At 35.7% G+C, this 12,408-nt stretch overlaps 1 protein-coding gene across 3 annotated transcripts in view; it reads left to right on the top strand.

Moving 5' to 3' along the window:
- The window catches only part of LOC107685811 (RNA-binding protein Raly-like), an 85,250-nt gene that overhangs the window by 34,960 nt on the left and 37,882 nt on the right, over nucleotides 1-12,408 (top strand). Inside the window, exon 1 of one of the 3 annotated variants that reach the window (XM_016482541.1) lies at nucleotides 8,788-8,915. The exons of the other annotated variants lie outside the window; for them this stretch is intronic. The gene's annotated coding sequence lies outside the window, so the exon portion shown is untranslated. Of the gene's footprint in view, nucleotides 1-8,787; nucleotides 8,916-12,408 lie in introns of those variants that run through there. 3 annotated transcript variants of the gene reach the window in all.

The raw sequence follows: 12,408 nt of genomic DNA, 5'->3' as shown, positions 1-12,408 counted from the left end.
TGTTCCTGGATCAACATCTTTTGTCCTCTCAAACAAATCATCCCTTAAAAATTATTGGCTGATAAAGCCCTGATTGATTAATACACATTTTGTTTCTAGGTGAAATCACAAGAAGCTACACTGAAAAAGATTTATTTTGAAACAAATTTCATTCTAAAATAATACATTTCACAAATAATTACATAAAAATGGCAAGTTACTATAGAAGCCGAGTTTATATCTCGCAGTTTGGACTTTTCTTGCAATTCAGCAATTTTTACAATTTCTTACAATTATTCTCAGAATTGCATGTTTATATGGAAAAAGTCAGAATTGTGAAATATAAACTCAGAATTGTGAGGAAAATGTCAGAATTGTGAGATAAAGTCATTTCCATAAGTAACACATTGAATTAAACGTGAAATTTTTAAGTAGAAAGACTAAAGTTGTATTTTCTTGTAGAATGTAATACTCCAATAATCTTTGAAAAATATTTATTTTTACCGTGTACATTTCAGAGAGGGATTCTTATTGATATCTCTTTCTCTTGAAGTGTCCTTTCTTTATCTCTCTCCAATTATCAACCTTTCGCATTTTTTCTTTCCCACTCTTACCTTTCTTAAAAGTGCTCTTGATTGTTGTGCCAATTAGTTTGAAATGGTAAGACCCCGCCAGCCTCTTGTAAATGATTGTACGCAGTGCCAGAGCTCTCTGCAGGCCTAATTAATCTATCCCTGATGCAGGTAGGAGTAAATTATCACAGGAGGACATGGTATCTTCGGGGATGGACACACTCCTGTGTTCTGTATGACGGCACGTGTGTATCTGTGTTGAGGTTGGGGTCATTGCGTGTTCCCCGTCTCTATTTCCAGAGACCTCAAAAGGTGGTTTGATCTCTGCTAACAAGTAGCTAGAGACTGAAGAACCATTGATTCCTGGCATGATAAATTCAAGAGGCTGGTCTTTCTACTGTCTGCTCTCTTGACTTCTCTAGTCCCCTGAGAGACAGTTGGCAGGTTAAATCAGACTCTTCGCTTTACGTTTTCACCTGGATATGTCAACAATTTCACGGTAGTGTGTTGTTGTGGAGTCATGCAAACATTAGCTCCTTTTATAGATTATCTGGATATTTTCTAATGATACTACTTGTTTAATGTTATTGTTAATCTTGTTTATTTTATGTATTTTATTTTATTGTTTTCTTTGTTTTTTTATTATTATTATTACCATTGCTGATTTTTAATTTTAATTAATATCTCTTGTATTTAAAAATGCATTTAAAAAATCGAGTTACCTAGATAGATAGATAGATAGACAGACAGACAGACAGACAGACAGATAGTCACATTCTCTGGTTATTTATTTATTTATTTCCCACTAATACCATTGCTTTTATTTTATTGTACAACACTTTGACTGAATGTCTGTTGTATTTGAATGTATATTTAAAATAGACTTAGATAGATAGATAGATAGATAGATAGATAGATAGATAGATAGATAGTCACATTCTGTTTTTTTATTTTATTTTATTTCACTAATACCATTTCTCTTATTTTATTGTACAGCACTTTGGCTGAATGTCTGTCGTAGATGATAAGAAAATAATTTACTTCAGTCACATTCTCTGGTTATTTTATATTTTACACTCTTTTTTATTATTATTATGTTTATATTTTATTATTTTATGTTATTTTAAAAATGATGTATTTAAAAAAATGCACTTGTCTGAATGGATGGATGGATCCATAGACATTAATGTTGCATGTAGAAGATTTCTCATAGTACAAGGGTTACCATGTAGACATGATTTAATGGCTGGTCCTAAGTTGAAGGGCAGGGAGAGGAGGAGAATGTAATAGGAGGGGGATGTTATTCGCCCGATCTGACCACATGCCATATATCCTGGAAGGTCCTGCCGCATTAGCATTGGCTTACCCTGAGCGCTGCTGTACAGTGCAGCAGGATCAGCTCCTGACTAATGAATACCACAGGGTGTTTCTTAGCCCCTCAGTCTCATGCATCTGTTTGTAGAGTGAATGGTAAGTTGGCTCAGTGTTCAACATGCAGAGGGCACATTCTGCCTTTAAAGATGTCTACATCTCAGCCCACTCAATCTTGGACAGATCTGAAATGACACAGCTAAAGAGGAAACATTTGGTACAAGGGACTGATAATATTCCACCAGCCCAGGAGAGCTGGAGTGGTGTGTCTGATGTTTCAGTGTGACTAAAATAGATTTTTTTACATTCTGACGAAAATTAGAGTGGTGTAAAATTTCACTAGTTCATGGTGTAATGGGAGGTTAGGTACAAGGGACTGATAATATTCCACCAGCCCAGGAGAGCTGGAGTGGTGTGTCTGATGTTTCAGTGTGACTAAAATAGATTTTTTTACATTTCTGACGAAAATTTGAGTGGTGTAAAATTTCACTAGTTCATGGTGTAATGGGAGGTTGCTAAGGTGTTGCTATGAGAAAAAAAGTTAAAATTGCGAGACAAACAGAATTACTGATAACTTTTTCTCAGATTTGCAAGTTTATATCTCGCAATTCTGAGTTATATCTTGCAGTTCTGGCTTTTTTTCTCGTAATTGTGATGTATTAACTTGCAGTTCTGAGAAAAAAGTCAGAAATGTGACATTAAACTCAGAATTCTGATTTTTTTCTCAGAATTCTGAGTTTACATCTCGCAATTCTCACTTTTGTGTCAGAATTCTGAGTTTACATTTTAAGATTGTAACTTTTTTTTTCTTGCAGTTGCAAGTTCATGTCTCACAAATTAGATTTTTCAAAATAGTTTTTTTTTTTTTTTTACAAATGTGCAATTCTGACTTTTTTCTTAGAACTGTGAGATATAACTCAGAATTGCTGTGTATTAATTTGCAATTCTGAGAAAAAAGTCCGAATTGCGACATTAAACTTAGAATTATTAATTTTTTTATCCAAATTCTGAGTTTACATCTCAGAACTCTGACTTTTTTCTCAGAACTGTGTTTACGTTTTTTTTCTCACGATTGCGAGTTTTTATCTCACAAATTAGATTTCTCAGAATTGCACAGTTTTTTTTACAATTGCGCAATTCTGACTTTTTTCTCTGAATTGTCCATTTATATCTCGCAATTCTGCAATTATATCTCGCAATTCTGAAAAAAAAGAGATAAAATGTCACAATTACCTTTTTTAAACAAGCTTCCATAGAAAACAGTTATTTTAAACTGTAATAATATTTCACAAGATTACTGTATATTTGATGAAAATACTACAAATATTACTGCATTTGCAGTGAAAATGTATTCACCACATTCTTGTATTTCGAATCAACACCAGTGTCAGTCCAGCAAACCGTCGGGAATTCATCAGAAAATTTCTGCAGGTTGCATGAGTTGGTGTTGTACTGGAAATCTATAATGTAAAGCATGAACAGAGCAGTTCCCTGGGATGCCGCATTGTTCCTCGGCATCTCCTGCCAGCATTTCGAGAACCTCAGCCTTTGATTTGAAAAAACTGTAGCTATTGCCCAGAACACTTGATACAGAATACCACTGTAAATGATTTATTCATGAATCGCTTTTTTCCTTGTGCTGCTTTAAGGAAAGAATTATGTTGACTATGCAGTTGGTCAATATTTTTCCATTCTGTAATCTGGTTACATACTAGGAAAATGATTGCCTTGCTTGATATCAATTAACTTATATAATTATTAGAGACTGAATTAGTGCATTGATTGCTGTGTAGAGGAGCACAAGGGTGATGTTTTATTCAAAATGGCTGAGGATCACCTTCCTTTTTCACCATTCTGCTCCATTGTATGTTTGATCACATACTATAGTATAAAACAAGGTGCCCTAATTTTTAAAGTTGAATTTAATATGGTGACAAACTGTTCTGTGTTAATTAATAAATGTGTTTGGATTCATTTACATACAGCTGAGGCCAAGAAGTCATTAGGGAAGGTGCTGGTTACACAGTTTGATAGTTTAACACTTCAAACAGCTCATTAAGATTCTGCAAAGAATCACAGGTGTACATAAAGATGTGATATGAATAAGGGACTTATGTCCCTCCAAGGACCAAAAATGTGGTTCATATTCAAACATGCTTTGAATATAAATTCAAAACTGTTATCGAGTTAAATAGGAAGGTAATGGTTAAATGTGAGTGGACGGAAAGTGTGAATTTTCTGTTCAACAAACGTGTGATTTTAACCCATTTTCTTGTCACAATCCCACAAAACATTTGCATAATCCCAACGCCGGTTCCACTTCAGAGATGAACCTAACTGATTTGTTTTGTCATCGGATCCCTGTCCGTGCATAATTATCAGAATGTCTCAGACATCGCTGCCCTTTCAATGTCATCACACATCGATTCACGTTCCGGCGCCATGGGTTCATCTGACTCTGATATGCTGTGATTAAGATAATTAATCTGAAATAAGGATCTTCATCTGGATTTGGCGAGAAGTAATTATAGCAATGATTTGCAAGCTATCAGAATGACCGTGGCATTATGGCCGTATGGCACCGCAACCAAATCAACGCAGTGTTGCAATCAGACACGCTTCACTTGAACCATTACTATCGCTCCCCCTCTCTAAACAACCGCCACAGCTTTTGCTCTGTGTATTATGAATACCCTGTTATTTCATATTGCTGGTGGATCAGCGTTCGGCCGAGTTCAAACAGAGAGAAAGATAATTGAGTGGATAATCATTCATGTGGTTTTGCACCCGAATTTAGCCATGAACTTTTGAAGTAAGGATTCTGATACACTGGCTCTGAATTATTGTGCGCTTTGACAACTATTGTGGGCAAATGTGATGCAATTTAAAATAGTAGCTAAACAATATTTCCTTTTGTGATTAAGCAAGGTCAGTGTATTGACACAGAGGTCATTAAATAGTTAATTGAGCCCTCGAATGGTCATGTTTGCCCTAATTGATTACTGCTGATGCTGTAAGTGTTAATAACACTGACTAATGCCAAAGCTTAAGGGAAGGGTAATTATGTTTTTACTGTATTAAAGAACATCTGCATTCAACGTGTCGAAAAGAAAGTGCAAATGTCATTTTTTCTCCATTCTGATCTGTTATGATAATCTAAACTGTATGTGAGGCAAAACATGTTCTTTAAATTAGTATTGAATTAATAGAGTCTGTATTCGAACAGTCACCATCTGCAGTGCGGTTAAACAATGCGCTGACCATAAACCACACACAAGAAGGACATTTAGATCAGACATCTACATTTAACCATTTAACATACCAAATGCTAAGACATTTTATAATTAATTTACATTTTTCAAGTCAACACACACATTTATTTAATTTTATTTTCCTTGAATGTAGGGAGTCTGTAGGGCTCATATATACACAAACATTTTACATTTTTTAATTATGTTTCCGTTTCCATTTGAATGAATTGGCTAATGATCTGTTAAGCATTGAATAATGTATAAGGTCCGTGGGCCTGTAAAGGTTAAAACTCCTTTATTAGACAAATCCGACCATTAAATTTGTAGAGCAATGACTAACTTGAATGTGGCCATTTTTATTTTATTTATTTTTTGCCACCCAAAACTACTGCACCATTATCACAAGTCAAGATACTTGATTACAAACCAAAAAAAAAAAAGATATCTTGGGGTGATATCATTTCTGTATTCATCCACACTTTATCAAGTTTAATAAATCTTGCTAATATTGGTGCTAATATTGGTGCTTTTACACTTTTCAAAAAAATGACATGGGGTGAAAATTCTTCTAGCAATTCTTCTTTAAAGTCCCCATGAAATCAAAATTAAAGTTTTTTGATGTCCCACCCTGTCTTCCTGTTTCAGTTAAAATGACATCAACACACTAGAGTAACGCTGCGTGTTTCTAAGCATTTCAGGGGACCTTTAAAGGTGCTGTATGTAGGATTGACACCGAGTGGTTGAACTAGGTATTGCAGTCCAAATTCAAAATATTGGAGAGGGTTTTTTTCCCCCGGCCCCTCCTCCTCAGACTTGACGCACACGCAGGTTGCCAGATTGACGACACCAACAGGAACGAGCGCGCTTGATGATGAATGAAATGAAATACGCTGTGTTTTCCGCCAATTGGCAACCCGGGGTGCCAAAATACAATTGGGTAAACTGGCAGTGGGCGGGTTTCACAAACCAAAACAGAGCTCGATACATTCCGCCCGGAATGCACATTTTCAAAGGAGAATAACTGACTGTAGCATTGTATTTCAGATAAACAAGTATGTTAACTTAGTATGTTTCTTAAATATCTGCAAACATATTATGGTATTTTTATGGTAAGTCAAAAACTTACATACAGCACCTTTAAATACTCAACTTATAAAAGTTTAGTTTGGATTCAAAAAGCCTTTTGTAATTAGAAAAGTATTTTTCCAGAAGTCCATAACTTCATGGCAGTTCTTTGCCGTGTGCCTGTCCATAATATATATCCATGACTGTATATTTTTTTAAATCACAGTTCTTCGTTAATGTAGGTTAAAGTTTCTTTTCATTCTTCTGAGGCTCAGGAGCACAGAGACAGAGCAAACATTTCTTTGTACCTCTCCTCTTCTTCCTTCCTCGTACCTGTCTCTCCCGCTCTCTGTCTCCTCCCTGCCTGCTCCCTCTTCCTCCTTCTCCCAGAGCAGTGTCTTTTAAGTATCTTGCCATCTTCTCTTCTCTCCTCTCTTTGGGTCACAGACATCAAAGGGAAGTGCGCAGAATGCCTCTTTATTCTGACAACAGCCTGAGAGAGTATCTGACTGCAGAAAAGGTAGCGGCGGTGACACAGGAGAGGGGAGACGAGCTAAAGACGTTTATTGTAAGCAAAAAAAATAGGATACAGTTTAATTTAACGGTCCATTAACAATCTATTAATTTCATAAATATGCGAGTGTGTGATTAAATGAAGAGGTGGTATTGTGACGGCGGTGATTGAGATCTGAAATGCATTTTGTACGCACGTCTGTGGTCTTGTAATGAATGGCCGTGACGGGTCTGAGCAAGGTGATGTGACAGGTGTCAATCAAACAGACAAAAGTACTCTCAATGTTGTCAATGCAGTCAGTCAGTGTTGTCATGGAAATTTGCTCAGATCACATCATTCTGGGTGTTCCTGCTGCTGGTCCTGTTGAGATGAATCCGAATGCTAACGGAATGCTTTCTTGAGGTGTTATACACCTCCTTGTGCTAACAAGCTCAATTAAAGGGATAGATCACACAAAAATGAATATCATTTACACACCCTAATTGCAAACCTGTATGAATTTCTATCACCTGCAGAAGATAGTGTGAAGAATGCTGGTAACCAATTGGTTTCGGTTCCTATTGACTTCTATTGTATTTTTTTCCCATACAATGGAAATCAGCTATTTATTCACCCTCATTCCAACTCTGTTTGACTTTATATCATCTGCCAAAGAAGATATTTTGAATAATGCTGGTAACCAAATGGCTTTTGTTCCCATTGACCTCCATTGTATTTTTTTCCCCATACAATGGAAATCAATAGGAACCTTATAACTGTCTGGTTACCAACATTCTTCTGATTATCTTCCTTTATGGTCCACAGAAGAAAGAAGCAACAACATTAGGGTGAGTAAATGATGACAGAATTGATATTTTCGGGTAAATTATCCCTTTAAGCAATCTGTAACCTCAGGTGTTACTCCCTTTTTTTCTCTCTTCACATCATTTGAAGACTAAGAGTTTCTGGATCATTCTGCTATGAAAGCAGCACAGCTTCGCTCTGATAGATGATCCACTAAGCTGAGCAGAAACCTTGAGTGTCAGCCACAAAACCTTGAGACGGAAGCCAAAGAAAGAAAGAGTGGGAAGGATGAGAAGAAAGACGAGATAAGTAGACAAGACTTGGAGGAGAGGGAAGCATTAGCATTGATATGGCTGCATCCTAATTCACATCCTTATACCTCACACCAAAGGTATGCTTCTCTCAAAGCAAAATACATAATTTTGAGCAGTAGTTATGGACAGGAGGGTCATAACTACATTAAATATGGGTTCACCTGCAATGAGGATAAATACATGTCAGCTTTTGACAGTTCAGTCCAATAATGAGTCAAGAAAAGATGTGCTCCGATTCTGAATATGCCTACTTCCCTAATATAAAGTACGCCAAAGTGAGCTGAGGAGCCATCAGATTGGAAAAGTTGACAAATTTAAAATAACTGAGTGGCTATTTTCAAGTACAAGTTCTTCGAGTACTATATTAAATTGTTCATGTTATAATATACACTGTTTGGAGTAGGTAAGATTTTTAAATGTTTCTGGCTCACCATGCTCACCATAGATGCATTGATTTGATTGAAGATACAGTAAAAACATTAATATTGTGAAATATTATTACAATTTAGGTTTTTTTTATTATTTTAATATATTTTAAAATGGCAAAACTGATTTTTCTCCAGGCTTCAATGTCACATGATCCTTCAGTAATCTTTCTTATATGCCGATTTGTTGCTAAAGAAACTATTCTTATTATTATAAATGTTGTTAAAACAGTTTTTGATGCTTAATATATTTTTGGAATTCTTTCAGGATTCTTTGATGAATAGAAAGTTAAAAAAAACTGCATTTATTTTGAACAGAAATCTTAAATGTCTTTTCTGTCACCTTTGATCAATTTAATATGTCCTTTCTGAATAATAGTGTTCATTTCTTTAAAAAAAAACTAACTGTATACTAGCTGTACTAACCACAAAATTTTGAACGGGTGTGTACTTTAAAGGGATAGAATGTTGGTAAACAGTTTCTAGTCCCCATTGACTTCCATAGTATTTTTTCCGTACTGTGGAAGTCAGTGACTACCAGTACCAGCAAGTGTTTGATTACCAATATTCTTCCAAATATCTTCTTTTATGTTCAGCAGAAGAACAACAAAAAAAAGTCATAGGTTTGGAACAACGTGAGGGTGAGTAAATGATGACAAAATTTTCATTTTTTGGATGAAGTATCCTTTTAATGTAATTTACCCAAGTAAATTAATTTATAGTTGTTGATATTGCATCACAAGTCAAAGAACATACATGTGCACACCTCATCAGCAATCGAAATATACATTGCATATCATACTGAAAACGGAAGATCAAGTTGTGTGCATTTCATTATGGGATATAATACCCAGTGTAACATTTTGCACATGTAGTCACCTGGGTGTCCCATGTGTGTAGAAAATTTGCATACTACATATACATGCTACATACTGCATAAACAGAAGTAGAGTATTATGGTAAAATGTTATTCTCAACATAACCTTTACGTTTGTACTGTATAGGACATGCAGTATGAGAATTGGGATGCAGCATGTGTGTTTGATAGAGTAAGAGAGAAATAAAGAGAGAAATGTGTGCTTACAAAGCATGTAGCGTCTGTCGTTAGCTTCCAATTGGAAGTAACGTACTGCCTACAACAACAAATTAGCCTCCAGGGAGTTCTTCATCTCAAATTGAAACTGACAGCAGGTAACACTCACAAACTCATTAAAATACCTCTGGCAGAGGTCGGCCATATGCTGGGCTAGCGCAGGCCAGACAGGCTATCAACATGGGGGGAGATAAATTAAATATTTAATCCATGGCTGGAAACAGGGAGGAGTTTTGTTTCTGGCCTTTTGAATTATTTCATCCAGTAACTTGTCCAAAGCGTTCAAAAGTGTTCTGCATGGTGCGACCTGCTAAGTTTAAACGCTGCGATGCGCTGCGCTTTATTGCCAGTAATGTTTTTATAGCTGCTTGGTTAGTGCGTTAAGAGGCGAGGTGCTGTGATAGATCTCATTTAGAGAGTGCTAACCTGATGATCTTAGTAAATTTGGCCACATATAGCCATTTGTGCACCGCTTTTGAGGCATTTGGCTTGCAGAGCCTGCTATGCAGACAAGTTTTGGTCTGTTTGGATGAAAGCATGTGCCACAGTGTTCGTCCCAGCCATATGGCAAGTGCTGGTCATTAGAGGTGATTTTTGTTTCTCTCTCTCTCTCTCTCAATTCATGACTAGCGGCACAGCTTGTGTGCTTCAGCCATTTAGTATTTGAAATATCGACTGTTGATCTTTTCTGATTGGGTTTAATCCACTCGGGTCGAGCAGCGTGCGGTGTGTGGCATGCATGAAGGGAATTAGGTGTCTCTCAGGCAGGACTTCAAACTCGCTTTCTAGCGCTCATCCAAAACAGTGACTGTGATAGCTTCCTAACTGTGATGATACTTCATGTGTGACTGATATGAAACGCACAACCTCCAACGTAGCAACTCATCGCACAACCTCCATTGGAATCAATTGTGAGTGTCATGTTCTTCATGTGAAGTCTTGTTCTTCATGTGTGGAGTCTTTTTTATTTATAGTGCCTTTGACACGTTCAAACATGTTTACAGAAAATAGATTTGTACGCTTCTATTTTCTGTAAAGTTTTTTTTTTTAACTGTATGAATCACAATTGATTGCGATAGATGTTTGTGTTTCTAAGCTAACAACCCAGTGCTCTAATAAGCACAAAAATACACAGCACATAAATACAGTATATATGGTAAAATATGCTATAATAAGAAAAAAATCTGCTATGTTCTTCTGTACCATTTATGCTGTACTGGAATGTATGTGTATGTTTATGTGTATTTAAAGAGTCTGAAATATTCATTTTATATAATATTAGTTGTACTAATGCTTTCATTTTTACCTCAAGTATTACATAATGTGAAGCTGTTTTTGCACTGATGCAAGGCTTATCATTCATTTGTTATGAATAATCTTATATTGTTGACCATCAAGTTAAAGTTATTTGTTATTCATCATTATTACCAAACAAGTTATTACATTAAACAGTTTTTGGTTGAATGTGCTGCATAAAAAACTATATTGTGTATACTTTCTGTTATTGTGATATAATATAGTATACATACATAAATATTTATAATATTTTATAAAATATAAATCCTTATCCTCTCCTGGTCATTCCTCGTTTTAGCCTCCAACCATCATCCTCTCATATACTCTTCCCTTCTCTACCTCATCCCCCTGTGTGTGGGTTAGATGTATAAGAAGGAAAAGGCCTAGGCTTGTAGAAGGAGAGGCCTAATGAAGAATGTATTGATTTCCTATAAGAAGGATTTAATCAAAGTCCCACGACACATCCACTGGGACAGAAGCCTCGCTACAGCACCAAATTACACTTCATACACCATCTATTTTTCAGCCACGGCGATAAATGGAGGTGCCGAGCAGATAGATGAGAGTACCTCCAGCTCGTTCATCATACCCAAACTAGAGAAGGAAAGCAAAGTGATTGAGACGGGCAGCAACAACAGCCAATGATGAATAAACCGGGAGGTGTCGACGGGGCGGGAACAGTATTCACCATTGGACGAGGGAGCTTTAATTGAATTTGGGAAGAGAAGGTTATATAATGAATGATTCATTTGATCTATAAAAAGTATATGACATTATGTCAGGGAGTGCTGTGTTGTTGTTGCATAGAACATTTATACTTTATTAGACAGTAAAGATAAGTAATTCAATTGACTGAACTGTTACTATGGCTCATTACGCACTACAGTGGAGGAAAGGTTTATGAGCACAACAAATCTGATGTGGATTTACATCAGCAAAATGCTGTTTGTCAGCAAATACAAGGATTAGCGTTTGAATTTGAATATGCTAATTTTATCCAAACACAAGCAAATTCTATGTTTGGCCAATTAATCCCATAAAACAATGTCCTCGAAGTGTGATTATCCCTGATTTTGAGAAAATAAAGAAAACAAATATTATTTCAGTATATTAGATTTAAGGGTGTTCTGCTTGAGAAAGTGATTCTCTTTGTCACTAGTTTAATATCTGGAAACCTAAGCAATTGCATACAGTGTTTCTGTGGGTCTTAAAAAGAACTGTAGAAGTCTTAATTCATCCATCCACAAATTAAGGTCTATAATCGGAGCAGAAAGTCTTAAGTCACAGCATTAAATGTTGAATACTTCAAAAAAATCTCCCGCAGTATTTTTTTGTTTTGTTGTTTAATGAAAATATCGAAACATCCTTAAATCAAGATTTACTTGAGATGCAAACTGAACATATGAAGTCTTTCAAAATTAGAAAACAAAATTAGGCGAGTTGAACAAATTGAATTGAAATGTAACTAAATTAAGATGAGTGAGAACAAACATCTGTCCACTGGGAATGAAAACATTTTACCTTTGAATTAAGTTGAGTTTTATAAACCCATTAACAGAGATTTATTTTTGTTTTAATCATAAACTCACTTAATTTCGATCAGTTTCTCATAAAACAAGACTACTTTTTTTATGTCACTTTGCTTCTCAAGTAAATGTATCTTGATTTATGAATCTTTAGACATTTGCTTGGAAAACAAGACAAAAATACTGACGAAGAGCATCACTTTTTTACAGTGTGATCAG

This window comes from Sinocyclocheilus anshuiensis, unplaced genomic scaffold (genome assembly GCF_001515605.1).
Source record: "Sinocyclocheilus anshuiensis isolate Anshui unplaced genomic scaffold, SAMN03320099.WGS_v1.1 scaffold822, whole genome shotgun sequence".
In the NCBI taxonomy this organism is placed as follows: domain Eukaryota; kingdom Metazoa; phylum Chordata; class Actinopteri; order Cypriniformes; family Cyprinidae; genus Sinocyclocheilus; species Sinocyclocheilus anshuiensis.
The sequence above is the reverse complement of the archived record's forward strand: the minus strand, read 5'-3'. Positions and strand labels throughout refer to the sequence as shown.